The 25009-nt window shown below is 38.3% G+C and overlaps 1 protein-coding gene across 2 annotated transcripts in view; it reads left to right on the forward strand.

The window, feature by feature from the left end:
• The first annotated feature begins 1620 nt into the window (after positions 1 to 1620).
• The window catches only part of LOC145992140 (synaptosomal-associated protein 25-like), a 55561-nt gene continuing 32172 nt past the window's right edge, over positions 1621 to 25009 (forward strand). For both annotated transcript variants that reach the window (XM_083128406.1, XM_083128405.1), the window contains exons 1-2: positions 1621 to 1717; positions 24453 to 24490. The gene's annotated coding sequence lies outside the window, so the exon portion shown is untranslated. The remainder of the gene's footprint in view (positions 1718 to 24452; positions 24491 to 25009) is intronic.

The following is a 25009-nucleotide window of genomic DNA, read 5'->3' on the forward strand; positions in this document are numbered from 1 at the left end:
CAAAAAGGGGGAGTTATAACCCCCACCAACCCCCTCTTGGGCACCCTACTGGCCCCACAACTCATACTATAATGTTCCACAACTTTCATGTAGCAGCTCCCTTAAATTGTATGCATTACCATATGCACTATATTCCTGTAGAGCTGCGCACAAGCCACTTATATTTACATAGACTTCATTCTTAAAGTGGACAGAAGAAACGGGGCGAAAGTACGTCTTAGTAGGGAGTGTAAGGGTAAATTTAGCACCAAAATGACCATAAATTGGACTTTTGGGGGAAATTTTGCGGATGTTGGAAAAAAAATTCGGAGAGTGTTAGGAGCTGTTGTACTTGACAATAATGTCAAAGTAGAAGAGTTGCACACAAGCAGATACCAACCTCCGTGGCGGAGTGGTTATGACAGCGCGCTACGACGTCAGGGATCGCGGGTTCGAATCTTGACCTGGGCGTGGGCGTTCTTTGTGAATGTCCCTTCATCAATTTCTTATCATCACTCATCCTCATCGTCGAGATTAGACGAAAGTGAAAGAAAAGCGACATAAAATAACCTAATTCATTAAATCAATTCAACTCTTAAGTTGTATTCATTTCTTTAAAATAATTTTACAAATGAATGATTAATCATTTATAATTAACCTGTATATTTTCTGAATTTGAATATGGTTGAATTCTGCATTTCTGCCTCAATTTTTAATACAAAAAGATTATGTTATTTTATTGTAATTACTTTCTTATTGTCGGTAACCTAAAATGGACACTATGAAACATATTATATATTACACATTTTACAACACTAACATTTTCTTTTTTTTTTTCTTTTTTTTAAATATTTCAGTGTTTTTCTATATATTTTCCCAAGTTTTGGCAACATAAAAATCCAAGTTATAAACGTTACAGAGATAGATTATACAGATTTGATTGATTGATTTTTGTTATCTAGCGTCGCTTTTATGACGGTTTTAGATAATCGTGACGATGAGAATGAGAGATGATGTGATTAAATTGATGAAGGGACACTCACAAAGAACACCCATGCCCATGCCGGGATTCGAACCGCCGTCGCAGCGCGTTGTGCTAACCACTTCGCTACGGATGTCGGCAGGTTATATCTGATGTTTAATGTAACTGTAAAGTAAAAACCAATCGACGAGATGAGACCGAGAGCGAGAGAGTCTCGTTTTCATAGTGCCTCTATTTTCGACGACTGTATTAATTTGCATATATTGTATTTATTTCACGTTAATTCTGTGTCTCTGTGATTTAATCGCGACGATGGGACTAAATAGATAAACCAAACGAGGAGACAGGCAGGGAATCGTTTGTTTTTTTAAAGCTTGAGTAGAAGCAAGGGCAGAGCATCATTGAAACCACGCCGCCACGGAATGATCCAGCTATCGTAACACGGATAAGCCTTGATCCTTTGGGAGACATTACTAAGGGTGGAAAATCCCACGCACCCACCCCCATGACCAGACCCTCCCTCCCCCCCCCAATCGACACACCTACTCATGTATATGCAGAAGATAGGTCGAGAGGGCATTTCAAAGCGACGAGCATATCAGGTGGCAACACTGCGCCGTAGAGGGCGCCAGCAGACTTCCACAGAGACATCGATTTGCTGGTTACAAATCCTCCTTGCAGGGTGAAATAGTGGCGCCTTCGTCAGCCTGCGAGTTCGTAAGTGTTTTCGACCACTCCGTGCTCTTGGAAACAGAGGTAAGTGTACAGTAAGAACCACAACAGTGCATTTAGTTTATAAATATAAGTTAATTTCGGTGCCGTCATACACGAAAACAACATCACGACTTCCATAACTCATTGTGTCGAAACGGTGCAAGCTCAACAAGTCATGTGATCCGCTTTGCTGTGTCTGTGTGATTGTTTAAAAGTTTCATAGCGAGTTCTGTAGCAAGGCGGAAAAAAAAGACAATCGCACCAAGCTACTGGATAAGATATTTGCGTAGGATGTGATCTTTATATCGCAACATTGTCTGGTTCAAAAAAAGGTATAGATATTCACGCGATATGTCAGTTAACACAACTCGGGCAGAAATTCCAATAGTTTGAACAGTTCGCGTGAAACGTACCTGTCAAACCTCAATTACCAATAACCTTAATAATACGGCCTATAGCCATTAACTAAAATTCCCTTTCTCGACATATCTAAATTGGATTTAAGTTCATATTAAACTTTTCTGACGGTTAAGCACGTACAATTTTATGTTTTCATAGGGTGACCAGATATTTGTTGACCGAAAAGAGTATATAGTCTATAGGTTGAAGGTGCGCATGCACAAATCATAAAAAGAAAACGAAAATAAGGGTGGCTATTTGTTATTGTTTTTATTATAGCCCCTATAAAATAGGCCTAACTCTACAGATTCAAATTACTTATGGGTCTAATGTAATTAGCTAATTACAAATACTTACTCACCAATGGGCACCATCATTCATACTTCTGGGATGATTTTGCTTCCTTGAGAAGTTTAAATCGTCCTTTATTGCCAGTCTAAACTCTTCACATGTCATGTCCAGATTGAATTTCACTTTCATTACTTGTTCGAGTGTTGACACCAGGAGTGTACTTTTTTCCTCTCGCCAATAAGTTTTAATAACACTGAAGATTCTTTCACAATCTCACAATCAACATTTGTACCAGGTAGAGTAAAGAAGAATTTTATAAGAGTCACAATCACTTTTAAATTTGACCCAGCCTGTACTGACCTCCACTTACCCATCATTGTTTCTTTTCTTTCCCCCCAATTTTCAAGATGTTTTTTAATGGGAAATTGCACAGTAAGTGTCAAAAATATCATTATCATTAAATTTAAATGAATTTGAAATATGTTTTGCCTGTTGATGGAATATGAAAATGACTCTTGAAATTGTTCATAGGAAATTCTTGAGTCAAGGAGTAAATACCTCAGTTTGTTGACATCTTGACGTTTTCCGTTCTGTGGATTTTAAGGCATTTTTACGCGTAAAATAATGAATGAAATTAAATAGCAAGGAAAAGAGTATATTTGGGGATTTTTGCAAATTGAAAAGAGTATAGAGTATATGAACCTCTAAAAGAGTATAATACTCTTAAAAAGAGTATGTCTGGTCACCCTAGTTTTCAATTTCTTTTGTGTGAAAAAGTTAAACAAATTTAGTAGGTATAATATGAGGAGAGTCCTGTAAGTATAGGCTTGGTCCAGCCAGTTCGTATCCAAGCAGAAAATCCAAAAATATTGAAAACCCAAAAACTGTGGGAGCCAGAAAGATGAAATTTTGTTTATAGAAGAACCTTTAAATTGATTTGGTTTATTTTACTTCGCGTTTCTACAACTTTTGGCTAATTGCGAAGATGATGATGAGTGATGATACAATGAAATTGATGAACGGACACTCACACTGAGGCCGGGATCCGAACCAGGGACCCCTGGAGTCGTAGCACGCTGCGCTAACCACTCCGTTACGGAGGCCGGCAACGACCTTTCGAATGTACTTGGTGTCAAATGACTGATCAGTATTTTTTGAAATTATAACAGTTATAGATATAATAATTAGGGAATACAGACGGAAGGAAATTTTACAGTTTGAATTCCGCCTTTAACTGTGGGACCAGTCCCAATTATGTAGACCTAAGCAAGCAGAGACATGGAGGAATTGCCTGCTTTTATTTCAATTTCGCGTCTCTTATCTACTTCTAGATTAATCGCAGCGATGAATATGAATGATAAACTAATGGGTGACAAATGACAATTAAACACTCATGCTTAATGACCCCCCCCCCCCGCGATAATCTAACCATCACGCCACGAAGGTTGACAGGGAATCAGAAGTACGGACAGTTCTGTTTTGACTCCACTTTATGCACAGAAAGGATAATCGGGACCAGACTAACCGTTTAAAGTAGAATTCAAATCATTATGTGCCTCCACCTGGTATCTAATCCTATACCCGTTGATTATGAGGCAACAACGTTTCCCCTACACCATCGAAGAGGAACCCGAACACCAGGATTTAAACCCACTACCTCTTGAAAACACGTTATTGGGAACGCATACAGGGACAACATACAAAAATCATGGATGACCGAAGAATATATAAAATGGATCATGTGTGTGCACCTTGAAATCAATAAATCGCTTCTACATTCGTCACCTCGCATATATTACACGTGAATGAGGATTATATTCAAGGTTGCTAGACGTACTCTTTTCCAACGGTGCCACTGGCATGTTTCTCATTTTATCGTTTACAGGAATTCATGCTCCGAACGGAATTCAGTCGATAGTTATTTCTGACCGGTAATAATGTATCTGTCTAGGGATGAAATTACCTATAATATTACCCATTTATTACATACTGCCTGTAATTACAACTGCCACAATTTGTCTTTGTTTTGCATGTAAAGGAAAAATCGATGAAGGTGACAAGGTTTCAGTCTTTCCAATACACAGTGGCGGCGATTGGGTTGCAAAACTGGGGGTGAGGGCAAAGACAGTATTATTTCCCTTTGTAGATAAAGTTTAGCATAGTGCGGGTGCAAAACTGCGAAAAGTGTGGGGGGCAACTGGCCCCCCTAATCGCCGCCACTGCAAATACACATTGGTCTTTTATTAGGCAATTACTGATTATTATTTCAGTGTCACAATATACCATGTTATCTGGTTTACCGTCGGTAAACCAACTTTTTTCATATATTGCTGTAAATTTTGAAGTTGTCGGACTTCTGATATTGCTTTACTTGCATGTCTGCATTAGTGTTATATGTATTATATCTAATTAATATATATAATAAATATATAACATAGATTGTTGCGATAAACTGGGCCAAATTTTCAGAATACGCCAGTGATAAACTATATGTATTTTTTATTATTTTTAATATTTGCTTCAGAAAATTAGGTTGATTGAATTGGTGTTTTAAGTCCACTTTGTGCACAGTAAAGCTAATCGGGACTGGACCTACAGTATTAAAGTTGGATCCGAGCCACTATGTACCTCCACCGGGTATCGAACCCGGGACCCCTTGATTACAAGGCGAAGACGCTACCACTGCGCCATCGGGGAAGACCTCAGAAAATTAGGATCACAGTAATCAAATACCCTATTTTGTATTATCTAGCATGTAAATGTTTCCTTGTACTGTAGCTATTTGTTTCATCTCTATTTTGCCAGTGTTTTTATCAAGGTTGGATGAAATATTTTTTGGCGGGCTCTTTTTCTGCTTCTAAGGTTATCTTTCACTTTCCTCGTCTGACTTGCTCAGTTTCTCACTCTTTCTTTCTACCTTTTTCATTCTCTCTTTATTTTTATCTCATTTTCATATTTTCTTTCTCCGTCTAACTCTTTTTATAATTCCTTCTTTCTTTTTCTCTGTCTTTGTGTTATCATTAAGACCTTGGATTTTTAGGTTCTAAAAAGTATGCTTTTAGGTTCCCAAAATAGGTTCTAAAAATCCTAAAATAGGTTCTAAAAATCCTAAAAGAAGTTCTAAAAATCCTAAAAGAAGTTCTAAAAATCCTGAAATAGGTTCTAAAAATCCTGAAATAGGTTCTAAAAATCCTGAAATAGGTTCTAAAAATCCTGAAATAGGTTCTAAAAGTCCTAAAAGAAGTTCTAAAAATCCTGAAATAGGTTCTAAAAATCTTAAAATAGGTTCTAAAAATCCTAAAAGAAGTTCTAAAAATCCTAAAAGAGGTTCTAAAAATCCTAAAAGAGGTTCTAAAAATCCTAAAGTAGGTTCTAAAAATCCTAAAATAGGTTCTAAAAATCCTAAAAGAGGTTCTAAAAATCCTAAAGTAGGTTCTAAAAATCCTAAAATAGGTTCTAAAAATCCTAAAAGAGGTTCTAAAAATCCTGAAATAGGTTCTAAAAATCCTAAAAGAGGTTCTAAAAATCCTAAAATAGGTTCTAAAAATCCTAAAAGAAGTTCTAAAAATCCCAAAATATGTTATAAAATCCCAAAATAGGTTAAAAAATCCTGAAACAGGTTCTAAAATCCCAAAATAGGTTCTAAAAATCCTGAAATAGGTTCTAAAATCCCAAAATAGGTTCTAAAAATCCTGAAATAGGTTCTAAAAATTCTAAAAGAAGTTCTAAAAATCCCAAAATAGGTTCTAAAAATCACAAAAGAGGTTCTGAAAATCCTAAAATAGGTTCTAAAATCCTGAAATAGGTTCTAAAAATATTTAATTAGGCTCGAAAAATCCTGAAGTAGGTTCCGAGACAACTTAAAATGGTACAAAACTCGTGAAAAATACTGATTAGATACAATCGTTAAAAAAAATATCCGCTTGTACCCTTGAATTTTATCGTGTTCTCCACAGTCAAACTCCACCTTTTGTCTGTTAGGATCATTTTACATGCTGGAAATTATATTTCAACAGAAACATAGTCAGTGGTGCAAACTTGCATGCTGAAACGTTACTTCGCAAGGTTTGAATGCCACAAAAGGACCGAACTGACGCGAAAGTGAGTAAGACCACACGGATCGGAAGTTTGCTATTTGGACTGTGCAAACAGTAGGCGATTGGGTGCCAAAACTTGGAAAGGGCGAGAGGGAGCAAGAACAGTTTACTTTCTCTTAGATGACAAGAGTCCATAGTGCGGGGCAAATAGTAGGGGAGAACTGTCCCCGCTAATCGCCGCCACTGTCTGCAGGTAATAGTAGCGTTAGACATTTTGTTTCATTTAACTTTGTAAAACATTATAAACTTTGAGGGAGGGGGGGTAAATCGACAGAAAACATGTTTCAAACACAACAGTCATGGAATTAATTCGTCACCAAACCGAGTGAGATATAAAAATCTTGCAAAACCTAAAATAATATATATAAAAACCTACAAAGAAAGTTTAATTTAGGCACATATATCTAAGATCTACATATATATCTAAGGTTATTTTTGGCACTATAAAATTTCATCAGTTGTTGCGTTTTTTAATAAAACGCTGTCATAACTTGTTATTTCTTATTTACCTGCAAAGGAAAAAGGAAACACTACTATCCCTGACAAAAATATTGACCCCTCGGTTTACGCGCTTGTAAAATTGTACTCCATAGGAAGAAAAAAGTCAAATATACCTCATTGGAAACCTTCAAGTATCTACTTTTTAATAAGCGTTATCTGAAAAAAAATTTCTTAACTTTGTTTTCTTGCAATAATGAAAAATTCACTGAAAAGTGTATTCACGAACGGGGAACTTAACACCATACAGTTCATAATCGACTGTACATATAATTTTGAGATTTTGTGTACTTGAAGTTTGATTATAGTTGCACCTTTCTAGAAAAAATCAAATGCATTTTTTTACTAGATACTTCAAAAATTTATATTTTAGGGAAACGTGCAAACTTGAAATGCATAATTACGAATTCAATGAAATTGCAAAAAACTGTTGATATAACGCATTTGATCAAATTCCAGAAGTTTGGCGTGTGTACATCAAATATGGTTCCAGATGTTAATTATTATTTCGCACTCCTAATATGGTAAACGGGTGCATGACGTAAGGCAGAGTGCGGCCAATCTCAGACTCCGCGGGCAGCAGCGACTTCCACAGCGTTGCCGTTTCGCTGAGAGAATCGCGCAAGTGCGTTCCGTCGAGCCGATCCAGAGTATAGTCGCAGCATAAAATAATGAATGAAATATTTATCATATTGCAAATGGAGTATTGCTGTACTGCAGGGTTTTTTCCCCTAGGTTTTATCTTCATATGAACATCGTCTACTTCGGTACCCGGCGAAGGTACATAGTGGTTCGGATCCCACTTTAAACTGTAAGTCCAGTCCCGATTAGCCTACCTTTGCATAAAGTGGACTTAAAGAGAACATCATTTTCCCAGTATTATTTTATGTCGCACATTTAAACAGATATATTGAGTAAAACGATGTTCGATGAGGACTATTTGAATGAAGTCGATGAGAGATCCAGTCTTCTCTGTATACAATAATAACACACCTGCTGTGTATAGCGATTTCATAACAAAGGGAAACAGAGCGATGTGCATACTAGCGATAGCAACGCATAGAAATTATATTTAAAAAATTACGCATTTGAAACCTTCACGCCAACTAACATTTTAATAAAATATATTTCGAGCAAAAACGCATGTAAATTGTGTTTATCTCGCAAAAATTCATTTAATCATCGTATCGGTGGTTTCAGCATTTAACGCATCTGAAAAATTGTTTTTTGGTCTGTTTCACAGCTGCAACTCTTGTAATAAGCAGGGAGTTGTGGGTTCATTAAGAGAGACAAGATGACTAAAAACATTAATAAAGTTTCAATAAATATGAGTGAAAGGTAAAAGTATAAAATGCTGTTCATAATGGATTCTGTTGAACTGGATAATTAAAATAATAGTCGTGTATCTTTCTTCAAACCACACCTTGCAAAAACTCGCCCAATAAAATATTGGGTCGATGCAAATTTTTGTTGTTCTCTTTTTCTTTACATACCTTTTTCACTGTGCTGACGTAACCCCCAAACACTCTGCCGTGCACTTGACACCTTGGCGTATGTCGTGAGATGCGCCTATTCGTTTCCCCTGGTCGAAATATCTCTTGGCACTGACTATAGTTTTTTTGTACCACTATGATATTACCGTCTTGCCATTTTCATGCAACAAAGAATCACTTCACAGAACCGCCACCACTCAATACAGTACGTACGAACAAACACGCGAACTTGTGAGAGACCGACTGCCTGGATAGAATGCACGTAAGAATCATTATGGCTATGTGGTAGTTCAGGCAATAATTCATGGCAGGAATGTAAACACAGAAGTGACAAAAGAAAATGTCATCTCTACAATGCTTTCCTTGGCGCAACACATTGTTTTGGTTCATTTGCCGTGTCAAAGCTGCTTGGACGCGAAGTTTAAAGGGGAAGCGGTGACACTTGGCAACGCTCTACATGAGTTCTTAGGAACCATGTCAATTGCGCGGGAACCGGTTGCCAGGAAAAACAATTCTCTGTTGTTTTCAATTCGCACAGCGTGCAACAATGCGATATGAAAGTTTGATTTTTATTCCACGGCCATCATTTTGATATGCATATCATGACCATTGGGCTGATAATTACCGAAATTGCAACATCATAATTAATCATTAATTGTGACTGTTGCACAGATGATAGTAACCTTATATTTGGCTGAGATATTTCCACATAAAGAAGGTTCAATCACAAAAAAAATCATATTTTTACGACGGTTTTACACGAAGCTACACACAATTGAATTCGACTTACTTAAAAAACACCCGAAAAAACTGCACTTTTTCGCACATTTTTGTCTGAATAGAAAACAGACAGAGTTAAAATCACTTTGTCTTGCTTTTGTCTAAACGCAGACACTTGTAGCTTTACAATGAGGTATATTTGACATTTTTCCTCCCAAGGAGTACAATTTTACAAGCACGTAAACCGAGGGCTCAATATTTTTTGTCACGGATAGTAGGTTGAAAAACTAAAATTCAAGGTCTAGTTTAGGGATGGCCAGATCCGGATCCTGGCGGATCCGAAATCCGGATCCGGTTGGTTCCGGATCCTTAGGATCCGGATCCTAAAATTTTTCGGATCCGGATCCGGTACTTTTGGATCCGGATCCAGAACTTTCGGATCCGGATCCGGTATTTTTGGATCCGGATCCAGAACTTTCGGATCCGGATCCGTTTTGCCATCCCACATGCGCTTCTTTGGAAAGTAAGAATGTGCTTATAACATATTGTTACCCGCTAATATATATATATATATATATATATATATATATATATATATATATATATATATATATATATATATATATAGTGTGTGTGTGTGCGCGCGTGCGCGATATGTAATTAATTAATACACTTACAAGGGAGGTCTAAGTCTCCCCCTCCGATTTGTATGAAACTTGGCAGGTGTATAGAGGTCCCCCCTCAAATGTCAAGATGAGGAGAAATTGAAGTGGGGATCGGACCCCGAAACCACCCTAAATATGGCATAGGAAGAAACAGGCGGCATAGGGCCTCTCTATACACCTGTCAAATCTCATGGAAATCGGATGGGGACACAGGGGTCAGATGATCCCCACGTCAATTTGTCCTCATCTTGACATTTGAGACGGGTTTTGCCCCCTAAAAAAGTTTTTTAGCCGAAACAAAAAAACACGTATTTCTTCCTTTGGGCCCCTCTATACACCTGCGAAGTTTCATGAAAATCGGAGGGGGACACAGGGGTCAGATCCCCACTTCAATTTGTCCTCATCTTGACAATTGAGTGGGTTTTGCCCTGTAAAACCGGTTTTTTTTTAGCTGAAACAAAAAAAACACGTATTTCTTCCTTTGGGCCCCACTATACACCTGCCAAGTTTCATTGAAATCGGAGGGACACAGGGGTCAGATCCTCACTTCAATTTGTCCTCATCTTGACATTTGAGGGGGTTTTGCCCCCTAAAACCGTTTTTAGCTGAAACGAAAAGACACGTATTTCTTCCGTTGGGCCCCACTATACACCTGCCAAGTTTCATGGAAATCGGAGGGACACAGAGGCCAGATCCTCACTTCAATTTGTTTTCATCTTGACATTTGAGGGGGTCTTGCCCCCTAAAAACGTTTTTTAGCTGAAACAAAAAAAACACGTATTTCTTCATTTGGGCCCCACTATACGCCTGCCAAGTTTCATGGAAATCGGGGGGGACACTTAGATAACCTCCCTTGTTAGTCTTACACTTTGTAATTATATAACACTGCATATATTATAATGTTCTATTTTAATTTGTAAAACTGTAACTGTAGAACAATTGTATAATTTTTGTATAACATTTCTATCTTGTTATATGTGTTAAAGGTTTCATGCTGGAATGGAATGTCTCACATTTATGTGTTAAAGGTTTCATGCTGGAATGGAATGTCTCACATTTATGTGTGTTTTCATTTCCAATACATTGGAATGAATACATATTCGTTTCAATGCCGTTTACAAAATCACCTCTGACATTTTATGTTAAACAAGTAAGATTTTTTTTTGTGCACGAGTGTGTTAGCCGATGCGTAGCAAAGTATTTTAGGAACAACACTTGAAAAAAATTCTTGTAGGACTAACTAATGAAAAATTTCTTTGTAATCGAAGATCATAATACCTTTTAAGGTGTGGTAATATTATAATGGCATTGAGATATGAAACTCTCGGATCCGGATCCGAAATTTTTGGATCCGGAACTCTCGGATCCGGATCCAGATCCGAAACTTTCGGATCCGGAATTTTCGGATCCGGATCCAGATCCGTAACTTTTGGATCCGGATCCGGATCTGAATGGATCCGGATTTTTCGGATCCGGATCCGTTTGGCCATCCCTAGTCTAGTTATCATCCTTTCTTCTTCTCTCTTTCTTGCTCTGATTCGTAACCACTTTTCTTTCTATCTAGTTTTCCTTATCTTTTTTCTTCCCATTCTCGACCTCTTTTACTTTATATCAGCTTTTGTCTTTCTCTATGCGCCCGATTCTTGCTTACATTCCATTCTGGAAATTTTCTCATGTGGAGTATACGAGTAGGCAGGAGGGGAACCTTAGCCCACCCTTTGGCGACGCCCCTGATCGGAACGATGGGAATGAATGGCGACTAGATTAAATTGATGAAGGGGACACTAGTGTATATATACACCCATACCTATAGGGCGGAACTCGAACCCAGAACCTTAGGAGGCGAGATCTGAGTCGATCACTCGGACATTGAGAGGGTTGTGGATGGTCTCTGAATATATTTCCCTCCCGATGATTCTTGAAGATATGCACTACTTTTTATAAGTACACTGTTTTGGAACTTTACATATACATCAGCAAAACTAAGCTTTGATTAAGGTAAATGTAGGCCTCTATCCAAAATTTGTTATATTTTTTTGTTTTATTTTTAGTATTGTGAACAGTATATTCTTCATGCAACACTGGAAATACAATTAAGACAATAAAACAAACAGAATAGAATTAAACTATATAGTATAAAATTTAAACCAAAGCACAAATTAATTTGACGTGTTAATATTTTCAATATCACATACAGCGACAAAAAGATAGCTTTAATGACCAAAATTAATATACATTTTTTTTAAATTAAGCTTATTACGATTATAATATTGTACCAGCTTACTGACAAGAGACGAAGTGTATACTATAACTTATACCGATACAAGTTTGGTTTCTGACAATGCATTTTGGAACTTTATTTCCTATAAGATATTATTATTTTGTTGCCATATGAACCAGTTAGCTAGCCAATTAATTAACTAATTAACCAAAGTAATTAATACATTATAGTTATCATATATTTTTTTTTACTCCATTACATTTCTTTTGCGGAGAGAAATTAAATGTTTTTTCCACGTGTAAAATTCAGAAAGTAAGCTGTTTATAATCTCTATATTTCTTATTCCTGCCTCTTGTTTTATGAATTTCTAGGACACTATTCTCCATCCACTGCAAGAATGAGGTCAATGTAAACAAGGCAACGTGACTTCTGAAAATAGATCTTTCCTGTGTGTTAATTCTGGTGTTATTTTGTCGTAGCTGTACAACTCATAAGGTCCGATAACTTCAGTACAGCAGCTACATTGAGGGGTATGGCTTTATCACTCGTACTACAGGGTGGGTCAAAAGTCGCAATACACCTAAATAAAAGAAGCCACTGAGGGGATAGGTGTCAGTGAGTGTAGGATATGCGTGTTGGGGGTGGGGGAAAACTTTATGATGAGGTTGATCTTGACGGCCGCCATCTTGAAGTCCGCCATCTTGGATTCAACTTCATTTTTTTAAATGGGAAGGGGGTCGTGTGACACATAATTTTAGGCTAGAATTTTGTCAGGAATTATATGGTGTTGTCCATTTTGACGTATCTTTATTCGTGTAGGAGTTACAAAGGTTTCTTTTTTCAAGTTTTGAAAAGTGGCACACTTTACATGATGTGTTCGATGTGGCCTCCTTCATGCTGGACAGTAATTTCCATTCTCTTCTGCCACTCCGTATGCACACGTAACAGGACATCTGGTGTAATAGCCGCACGTGCATCAATGATCCGCTGTTCCAGGTGGCGAAGATCATTGATTTTGACCGCATACACCATGGCTTTGAGGTGGCCCCATAGGTAAAAGTCCAGGGGAGTGAGATCGGGGGATCTTGCAGGCCACTCCACTGGACCTCGACGGTCAATCCAGCGCTGTGGAAACTGTTCGTTGAGTAATCCACGTACCTGCAGACCGTAGTGAGGTGATGCCCCATCGTGCTGAAACCATAAGGGGAAGTCACCATCCTCCGTCGCTACGGATGGGAACACCAGCTCCTCCAACATCTCTTTGTAGCTGTCGGCATTCAAATTGTTGTGGATGAACACAGGACCAATGACCCGTGTTCTCCAGATCCCGCACCACACCATGACTTTGGTATGTCCAACCATCTTGGATGGATCAGTCCAATGTGGGTTACTGTCTGACCAATAACGCAGGTTCTGCTTGTTAACCTCCCCGTTAACGTAAAAGTTAGCTTCGTCCGTAAAGAGCACATTCTGGGCGAACTGTGGGTTATCTGCAAGCTGTGCTGTTGCCCATTCCGCAAACTGATGCCGGCGGTCAGGATCGTCTTCAGAAAGCTGGTGTAATAACTGCAGCTTGAATGGATGAAAAAGATGTGTCTTCAAGATCCGGCGTATGGAGCATCTGCCAATACCAGTCACATGAGACATGCTACGCACACTCCTTGTGGGACTGAGGGCGAAGCTACCTAACACGGCGATGGTTGTCGCCTCATCTGTTGATGAACTTGGCCTCCCCGACCGTGGCGTATCTTTCACACTCCCTGTGGCAGTGAACCGGGACAGCAGTGATGCAACTGTGGCGTGGGAAATTGGATGTCGGTCTGGATGGCGAGCGTTGAAATCGGCTGCAATGGTGCGAGAACTTCTTTCCCCCGATATTAGGATGATCTCAACCCGTTCAGCGTCGCTTAGTTTCATGTTGTCCTGTCAACCTGCAACGAAGAGAAAACCTTTGCAACTCCTACACGAATAAAGATACGTCAAAATGGACAACACCATTTAATTCCTGACAATATTCTAGCCTAAAATTAAGTGTCACACGACCCCCTTCCCATTTAAAAAAAATGAAGTTGAATCCAAGATGGCGGACTTCAATATGGCGGCCGTCAAGATCAACCTCATCATAAAGTTTTCCCCCATCCCCAACACGCATATCCAACACACACTGACACCTATCCCCACAGTGGCTTCTTTTATTTAGGTGTATTGCGACTTTTGACCCACCCTGTATATTCTACGCAGCTGCCATTCGAACAACCAATAGGATTTCTCAGAAGCCACATGTATTTGTGTACATCGACTTCTTTCTTACGTCAGACAAAGAATAGAAAATACTGACAAATTTATTAACAGCAATTGTCATTCATATTTCATTGACTTCATATGATATTTGATTTTTGCCAATAGCGGTGTATTTCGCTTTTTTACCGACAAAGAAATATTTCGCAAGAACTTTACTGTTATTTCGCTAGATTGAAACTCCCACTAAATCAACTTCGTGAGTTGATTGATTGATTGATTTAGTTTATTTTACTTCGCTTTTTGTGCCTCTTGGCTAATTTGCGAACATGGGGGATGAAATGATGAAATTGATGAATGGACATTCACATACAACAAAGCCCGACCGGGATTCGAACCCGGGACCCTTGGCGTCGCAGCGCGATGTGCTAACCACTCGGCCACAGGGTCGGGCTCCATCATTTGAAAGTAGGATCCGAACCATTACACTGTGCTTTCACTGGAAATCGAATCGAGATCCATTTATCACAAGGAAAACTCCAATTAAACATATATGCTGGCCTCTGTGGCGGAGTATTTAGCGTAGTCTTAAATTCGATTCCTGATGTGTTTATCTCATTGATTCCAAAAGTTCATAATACGCTGCTAATAATCTAAAATGTGCGTATGTAGACAAGGGAGGTAATATAAACAACACATAAAAATGATATATATCCATACTTTTCTTGGCAACATTTTTGTCTTTGAGGGATCGTTTCCATGCCAACAAACCTCAAAACACAACAGTGTTTGCAACCTACTACGTTAAACTAAAATCCATTCCGATGTTCAGGACATTTCCATGCAATCAAGTGTTCTTGGTTCGATTCTCTGTGGAGGTATTACTTATTTCAATATTATAATTATATATATTTATAATATGAATAAATTTAATACAAATAAATTCATGGTCGATTCTTGCATGGTCATGCAAATACTACAACGTTAGGGTGACGATTTATGTATAGTGGGATCCATGAGTATTACCGTGCAAATTGTCCATCACCATGTTCGTGTACTTTATTTGACCCAATAAGAGCTTCAAGAATTAAAAGAAAACTCAAAACAAGCTGTTGACAACTCCTGCACCAGCATACATAAAAATCCATTGCTTAAAAACACATGGGATGTAAGAGAAAATTTAATGAAAATAGTCACGGACAATTTGCCGAGCAATACTATTGGACCCCACTGTACCTAGGTAGATTCTCATAGAAAAGAGTCAAGAAATGTTAATTGAATTTAAATGTCAGTATTCCATAGTAGACTAATTTCAGTGCTTTTAATTGAAAATACAATCGGAGGTGGTGCCCGTTTTTTCGGATAATGAGTTGAGATATTATTTTAATACATCTATCACGGACCATGACTTTTATTATTATTCCGTAACACATGTATTTATTCCAAACTTCCACTTCTAAATGAGGGGATATGTATTATAAACGCATTATCTTGGCAGGGGAAATACTCAGTGGATTAGATCTTCCAAAAGCAAAAAAAGCACTGGAGGCATACGGTATATATATATTTGCAGTGCTAAAATATAACATTAATTTACCTATAATTAAATAGTTCTTGAGATAAATGCAATTTTTTGTGATCGCGACTACAACTTTAAGATATGATCTATTGATGCAAGAGCAAGGGAAATACAGAAAATTAGAGGGAATTATCCTTGATAACCCCCCCCCCCCCACAACCCGCCTCGTCAATACTTCTCTTTTAATCCTATACTGAAAAGTAATATAAATACTTTTTAAATTAAAAATAAACTATTTTAATATAATTGCCTTCATAGAAATATGCAGTGCAAAGGTCTTGGTCAAGAATAATGAAAGCAAAATTCCCATTCAAGGATTTTAGAAGAAATCTGCCTTCGTATGTCGAGAGGCCAAGGTGGATACATACAGGTTGGTTGATCGGGGATTTTCTCCTGCTCTAAAGTTTAGATGTGGCGTACGTTCGATGACTCCATAAATTAGCACACTCTAACGTCTGCGTAGTGAATTAATTTAATAAAACTGTTAAAATCACAATTATTCTTCAAAGTCCGCCATGTGACGTCATTGAAACGTGGTCGAATATCGCACCTGTGTTGTAAAAACTTGCCCTGCAATGGACTATTATTTTTTGCACGATTTTTTTTACGATTTTCTGGCTTGGAGCGAAAAATTCCAAGAAGTAATTTACATGGAAGAGTAGGTTTGGACTCTATTGTTTTTTCTATGATTCGATATTAATGATATTTCGTGCGTGTATTGATAGCTATAAGGAAAACTATCAATACCATCATTGATTTGTTTCTTACCATTCTTTATATACCAGGGAGGTTCGGTCATGCGAGGAAATACCTTACTACTGGACAGTGGCGTACCCAAGGGGGGTTGCTGGCATGGGCGTCCGGAAGGGGGGCAAGGGGGGGCCATGCCCCCCCCCTGGAAAATGGAAGTCAACCAAAAATTATGTATTTCACACACATAATTTCATTTTAGCCACAATAATATGTGTTAATTATTGCATGAACATCATAAATTCAAATTTAAGCAATGTTTTTTTTAGGGAACAACACTATTTTTGGAGAAAATGTGCCTTGTTTGCCCCCCTGGAAAAAAGTACCTTCCTTGCCCCTCCCTGGAAAAAATCCTGCGGACGTCCATGGTTGCTGGGTGTTATATCCCTCTGGAAAGTGTGAAGAGCCAGACCACTTAAAAATAAGGCATAGCGCCCCTTGCAAAAATCCTGGGCACGCTACTGCTGCTGTGATTCAGGTTCACTGTATTTTAAAAACAAGTTAAAATACACATAGCTTCCACGTTTAACTTGAAAGTTTACTAAGCTAATTCGTAATACACACAGTATGCTTGGAAGTCAGGGGCGGCGCCAGAGGGGTGCGAAGAGGTGCGTGCGCACTCCTAATTTTCTTTCGCACCACCTCTTCAAAACCTATGTTCAGTTCACCCGAAAACACTAACTCATACAATATCATATTATGTCATGTCATATTGAGAGTCCCATTTTTATGTGTTGAAGTGAGATCTCTGTTGTTGTATACAACAGGCAAACATTGATCTTACTCTGAAAGAGAAGCCGCATTTACTTTACTGCACAGGCGGCAGTCTCTATAAATCCATAATATTCTGACGTTGTTTTTCTTTCGTCAACATTGTTGTTAACAATTATTTCTTTAAGTGGTCTGTTTGTGTTTTTGGATCTTGCCTATAGACCAGTGCGAGTTTCTCTTGTTTGTTTGTTCATAAACTGTTTTATTTTCCATCTACTTGTTCTTCCTCTTTTCTTCAAGTCGTACTTCCTTTCAATCAACAAGTCGTCCTCGGGAAATTATTTATCGCAAGTTGTATCGTGACTGGTAGTTTTTCTTGTTAGTACTTCTATTTGTTCTACACAACATGTCTAGTAAACGTACCATTTCAGACTTTTTCAAAGACTGTTACGAAGATACCCAAAGATCTTGAAGAAATGTTATCGTTCGTTGTTGAGGATAGTGCTAAGAAGGAAGATGTCATCGGCCTCCTTTCAAATCTCGAAACGATTTGTTATTATGCTAAATTAAAGAAAAATGAAGCAAGTCACTTGCATTTTTCAGTTTCATTGCCGACTTCCGCGATGGAGTGTTTAACAATGCGCGCTACGACGCCAGGGGTTCCATGTTCGAATCCCGGCCTGGGCATGGATGTTCTCTGCGAGAGTCCCTTCATTAATTTCATCATATCATCACTCATTTTCATCGTCGCGATTAGCCAAACTTGTAAGAAAAGCGACGCTAAATAACAAAAATCAAGTTAAATCTTCAGTTTCATTTGCATACTATCACAGGTGCCTACTAGCACCCCTAGATGATAAATCCTGGTGCCGCCGCTGTTGGAAGTCCTCATCATTAATGAATCTAATGAAGAGACGAGAGCTAATATACTGCGACAGAAGTGTAGGAAAAGAGAGGGAAGGGATAATGGAAAAGGGTGTAAGCAGAAAGAGGGAGGGAGGGAGAGAGAGAGAGAGAGAGAGAGAGAGAGAGAGAGAGAGACTAAGACAAAGAAACAAAAACTAAAATGGGTGCAAGCGGTGACCTCTGAGAGAGCACCAAAAACTCAACCTCACTTCTTCGTAGTGCATCCCTGGTAATGTGTTAGCAGTCTAAATAGTAAGAAGCCAGGGGAAAATAACTGCTTTTAGTGAAAGCTTTGATCGTCAAAAAATATTACATGTATTTTGTAAAAAATACACATATATATGAAGCGGATAAGTAGCTATCAGGCACATTTGAGTGGAAGTCATTATAAAAATGACTCTGAAACAACGATGCACTAATTCTAAAGATCACATAAGATTGTTGCAAAAGAAATTATACATATAAGACCCATTTAGAGCTGTAATTATAATTAGTTAAGGAGAGCGTAGGGGAAATGAATGCCCAAACTAATAATGTAGCATAAGGTTTTCGCAGAAGGATTGTGAGAAGAATTTTTCTATTGGCCTAGGGCGGTGACATTTTAAATTCACTCCTACGCCCCATCCTTAAACGTTTAAAAATAAGACACGCCCGATTACCTTCATCTTTAAACAATCACCCACCTGAATGACCTTTTGGTAGCTCACCCGCCCCCGACGTGAGAAGTTTAATCTGCCAGTGCTTAGAGGAGCAAGTCTCTCGCCCCATGAATGTGACAAGGCTGATATTTTCATTAAGTTTAGATGAGGATTCAAGTGAGATCAATTTTGGTGACGTGGAGTTTCTGTTCATGAATGCTGCAAAGGTTCATTGAATGCAGTCGCTCCAAAGACTGAAATTCTACTTTCTTGTAGCCTTCCGAACGAACTTCGACCTTTCTCAAATTTCGTCTCCGAAGACTGTTTTTTTGAAAGTTTCGTAACAATTGCTTTTCTTTCCGAAGTGGCGAAGGGGGTGGGGGGGGGCTGTTAGCGAATACCTCTCTTCTACAAACAGGAGGACGGTTCAAGGGTTCAAGTAACCAAGAAGCAGAGTGGTTCACTGAACGTCGTGATCACTCTCCTAACGAGTTTCTTTACTTCCTTCCGTTAGCTTTGAGAAGCCGAGAAAAGGAAATTGCAATTAGTCTGTGTCTCGAAGCCTCGCTTTTACTCTTTTTTATGTATATAAATAGTTAATGGAAGAGAAGCAGTCATGTTTATTACAAGAGGAAAACGACATGGAATTTACATTTCGGATTATACTGAGCGGGGCTCGAAATGGAAATTTTCACGAAACGGAACGCTTTACTTTTCGTTTGTTGTCTTTCTTTTTTCTTGTGTATCTGTGACGAGATTAACAACTACTAATGATGTGTTGTGTTATCAAATAATATAAAATAAATTGGACACCTGTCATTTACTTCCCTTTTTAAAATTTAAACACACGGAAATCTTTGCAATCGACAGTCAAATCGCAGATTAAGAAGTTAGAAACTCACGTGAGCTAAGCAGTGACATGTGACACCTATTCGTCAATTTCATATCGTATCACGCCGCAGACGTGAATCGAACCTAGGACCCGGGCATCATAAATAAATAAGCTAATCACGTTATAAAAATGGTCCCGCTGAAGCATTGAAAAAGAACTTCTTAAAATATTACTCTTGTATTTTGTACTGTGAACAGTATTCGGCATTAGGCATAATTCTGCAGCTATTTTATATTTGTTTTCTCTATGTTCACATCACTTAAAAAGTCTGAAAGCCAAATAGCGTCAGTATGGGAAAAGCCATAACGTGCAAGGACCCCTGAGTCATTCATCAGAGGTACAATTAGCTTTGGTGACCAGTCCACCATTTGGATCCTGAAATAAAACCAGCACTGTCGTACAGGAAGGCACCATCAGTTACAGTGGCTGGTTGTACAAGCAGAAGACTTCCATAAGGGAAAAATATAGTAGCTTGTACCAAAACCTAGTGCTATTGTGTTTAAATATACATGCCACATACCTAGGAGAGATGCAGAAGCACTGGAAGCAGTAGCATAACTGATGAATAGTGCAAATGAGAACACTATTGCTTCTGACACCCAGATATCTGTGTTGGAAGCGAGAAGTGTTGTTTTCTTACATAAAAAAAGGTAAAGGTAAAGTGCTCCCCTGTGCATAGCACCACGCCATGAAGGCGTATAGGGGGTGTGGGGGTAACGCCCCACACTTTCTTGATCCGGTCGTGACTGGGGGTGATGTGATCAGAATCACGCCCCTGACCGCCTTTACTCCCCAGGGCTTCCATGTTATTCGACGCTTTCTTACATAAAGAACTATATCCTAACTTAGAATACATTACGTTCCGCTTAGCAAGCGAGTGGCTAAAGGCTGTCATAGCCCATCAACGATCCCCCTTTTAGACTTTATACGATATGAAAGTGAAGTCGAGTAATGTTATCGATGGACCTTTTAGTTCTTAAAATGCATTGATCTTGAACGTCAACAATATACAGGGTTAGTCAAAATGTATATAAACAATTAAATGGAACAAACCATGTATTCACAATCCATTAGTGTTAACACAATTTTGACTAACCCTATTTTTGCTCAGCCTAGTGTCAGAAATACAAAAAGCAAGTCGCAAGAACGATTTGGCGCGAGTTTCATTTAGGATGCCCAGCCTAATTTATAGCATTAGGTTAATAAGGAAAAATATAAAATACGAAAGTGTGAAAGAAAAAAGAATAACCACAGAAATGAGTATCCGAATTTGTGTAAAGATCTTGTGCAGGAGCTCTGTCAGAACAAGTTAATTCACATTGAAAAGGAAAATGTAGTGAACATGTAATATATTAAACGTAACGGAACGGTCCGTTGCCATTTTTGACGAGACGGAACGAGAAGGTTCCAGACATTCATGAACCGGAACGCCATTCCGGTCCGCTCCGGTCCATTTCGAGCCCTGATACTGAGGCAAGACAAAATTTGTCTCGTTTTCGGCATCATGGCGAGTTGTTCGTGCTCGGTGTCGTCTCGATATCTGAACTCCACCCTCATTCTCGTTTCATCAGGGGGTCCCGTGTTCGAATCCCGGCCTGAACATGGTGTGTCCATTTATCGATTTCATCATATCATCACTCATCCTCGTCTTCGTGATTAGCAAAACGTGGCAGAAAAGTGAAGTAAAATAAACTAAATCAATCGATCAATCAATCTTTTCGGTCTCGAGGAAGACTTGTTTGAGTAGATAAAGCAACAACAAAAAATAGAAAAATGTTTATTCTTCAAAGTTATTTTTCGGTATGCAAGTATGACTTTGTTTAGTATTCATTCCATTTTGTCATATCGTTCTACGTTTTAAGTTCTTTTATGGTAGGAACCCTGAGCCAAGAAGGGACCAATGATTTATTCGAATGTCCTAAGAGTAACACACCCTCCAAAAAAATTCATAAAGGTCCTATTTATGATCATTTAGGCTCTAGATTTACCTTCATACTCCATAAATTCGAACTTGCACCCTCTAGATGGAAAAGTTATTCGATAAATTAATGGTTAAGCCCCCCCCCATCAACCCCCTTTCTCTTTGGGCACTCATTATGCTTTAATATATTATTTTTCAGAGCAGCGACAATTTCCAATAAATGTATGGCCCTCGTGAGGAATTTAGGGGAGATCTCAAAAACGTTATTTGTCCATCCATAAATATGTCATTTTCAGAAACTTATGAATGCTACATTCTCTAAAAAGCTTACGAAACGCAGTTTTGCCATCTATTTCGGAGAGAAACTCTAGTTTGGCAGTGAACAGCCCTACTGCAAGATGGTGTGGTTATGGTTCTTTCTTCACCTTTCCACCTTTGTTACAACCTGTCCCGGTTCCCGCGCTAGCTGATGGTTGGCTTTTCTCGGTGCTGGAGAAAGTCAAAGCCAGGCAGCCAATTAAAATACACAACGTGGCAACATCGTCTACGTAAGCGCCTCTCTTCTGGCTTCCATTCGCTCCTCGCTGTCCAGCAGACGATTTTTTCCTCGTTTCTCATTGGCACCGAAACTGTCGAGCGCTCCCTAGAGCGGGAAACGGGACAGGTTCTAACAAACGCGGTATAGTAAGTTCATTCAAGTTTAAAAATTAGATGTCAGAAAGGGATGGGGTCAGGTATGCATCCCCAAAAGACACCACATTCCTTCCTTTTGGGTCCCCAATGGTGGAGTGATAACGTCGTCGCCTTTTAATCAAAAGATTGCGGGTTCATTACCTGGTTGAGGGACATAGTGGTTCGGATCCCACTTTAAACTGTAGGTCCAGTTCCGATTAGCATTTCTTTGCATAAAATGGACTTAAAAACGAACAAACAAGCAAGAAATATATTTTCCTTTGTTCTAAATTCTTCCCTAAATTATTTTCTACAGCCAAAATTTTACGGAAGAATTAATTGTAATAAAAAATAAAGTAGTTTTACACACATACACTAGGGACTGAATTTCCTTTTATGTGGAATCTAAATCAGCTTCCCTGTCTGAATCGCAAGAGGTTGGCGTTTATCTAGAATTTTACAACTGGGGGGAAGGGGTGTGAATAGTATTTAGGAGTGTAAGGATAAATGTAAAGCCAAAATGACCATAAATTGTGTCTTTCTGAAAAAAATTAGGGGATGTTGATTAGGGGGTGTGTGTGATTAATTTACAAGTCATAGGCAATGTAGTAATAGTGTAAATGTTACATTTAATTATAATTGGAGCAGCTGTAGCTAGAAATTTATCTAACAGAGTCAATAATAGAAAAATATTCACTACTTGGCATTGGAATTTGAACCTTACAAAGTCAGGGATTCTGGTTTCGAATCCTGGGTAAGGGCGTAAGGCATGGGACATTTTTGTGATTTCCTTGACCATTTCATTAATCTATCCACTCATTCTTATCATTGCAATTAACCCACAGGTAGAAACTAAAATTAAATAACAAAAAAATCATAAAATTCAATCGATCCTCCATATAGTAAGAAGATAGAATTGGTCCACAAAACTACATGAATAGATTTTTATGTTGCATTATTTATTATCTTATCAAGGTTCAATTATTTTTGTCTGCAGATTTTTTTCCATAAAAGGGCAAACAAGGTATTTTTTCCCCAAAATAGTGGGCCCTACCCTAAAAAAACAAACTGCTTCAATTGGAATTCATCACATTCTTGTGATGACCCTGCATCAGATATTATCAATCTCTCATAATAATTTAAGTAAATTTCTATAACTGAAATCAAATTATATTTGAAAATTGTACATATACAGGGTGCTCGGAAATTCCCCTTACAAACTCCTAGGGCTAGTAGAGGGAACTGCGTAGACAATATTTGCAATAGGAACCCATGTCCGGAGACGTACCGTTTCCATGCTACAACCATGACAATGTGTCGGATGTGCCTGTGTTGGTATGCAACCGGGTAGGCAGTACATGACGTCAGAAGATCAGCTGATGGCACGTGACGTCTACAAATGTTTGCGTTCCACTGTCGACACAGGTGTTGATCAATGAATAGTACGTTTCTTTTTTGTTCCCTTGGCATTGTTACCAAATAAATTGGTTTGTATTATGGACTGAGTCACACGTCATTCACTTCTGTACCTTACGTAACACCTCATTGACATGGTTGTAATAAATTATTACACTTTAGGTCATCAGGTGATCTTCCGACGTCATGTACTGCCTACCCGGTTGCATACCAACACAGGCACATCCGACACATTGTCATGGTTGTAGCACGGAAACGGTACGTTTCCGGACATGTGTTCCTATTCCAAATATTGTCTACGCAGTCCCCTCTACTTGCCCTAGGAGTTTGTAAGGGGAATTTCCGAGCACCCTGTATATATATTTTGACTGATATTCATTTTCCATTATTGAAAAACATTCTTTACATATACCCATAATCATATTTTCTCAATTTTCAATCATATTCTCCCTTACAAATTCCATAGCATGCTACTACAATCGCCCATTTCTTACACTTGTGGTATAACCAACAACCGAGTACGTAAACATTTAGCAAAGCACAGTTGCACAAAAAAAGGTATATGTATGAGATCTCCTGGTAGTACATTTAAGTTCTATTTATAATAAATTCTACTTATTATAATTTGCTTTCACTTCATAACTAAGATACATTTATTTTTCTTTTCCAGCACTGAACATAAGAAAGGGATATTGTAAGGTTATACAGGTAACTGAATGTATATGTTGCACAATTCTGTGTGCGTATGTTTTGCCACTGCACTCAGTGTATAGCACGATGCTACAGTATATGAATATAATCAATCACGGTTTTCCAATCACACGTAACTTTGTGTTGACACATGAATAGGTTATTCACAGTAGATTATGTTCTGTGTTCACTCTCTTGCACAATATCTTAACTGCACATCCTATATCTGTCAAATTCTTCAAACTTTCATAGTCATAATTACATTTGCTAAATTTTGTTCCATCTGTGGTATGCATGAATCTAACCTTAATGTTTAATTCACATACTATAAGTCTCTTCATGTCTCTAAAGATGGCAGCACTTGGCAACACCTGCAGCCATGTAATGGGAAAGGCAGGAGTTACAAATTTATACTGAAGAGAATCCATGTATATGAATTGAATTGGAAAGGTTTTAACTATACATACCACATACTTATCAGATGCAATTCTGATTTGCTTAAACTCAAAGTTAGATGCAGACACAATTTACCAATTG

Source organism: Lepisma saccharinum, chromosome 9 (genome assembly GCF_977018435.1).
Source record: "Lepisma saccharinum chromosome 9, izLepSacc3.1, whole genome shotgun sequence".
Classification (NCBI taxonomy): domain Eukaryota; kingdom Metazoa; phylum Arthropoda; class Insecta; order Zygentoma; family Lepismatidae; genus Lepisma; species Lepisma saccharinum.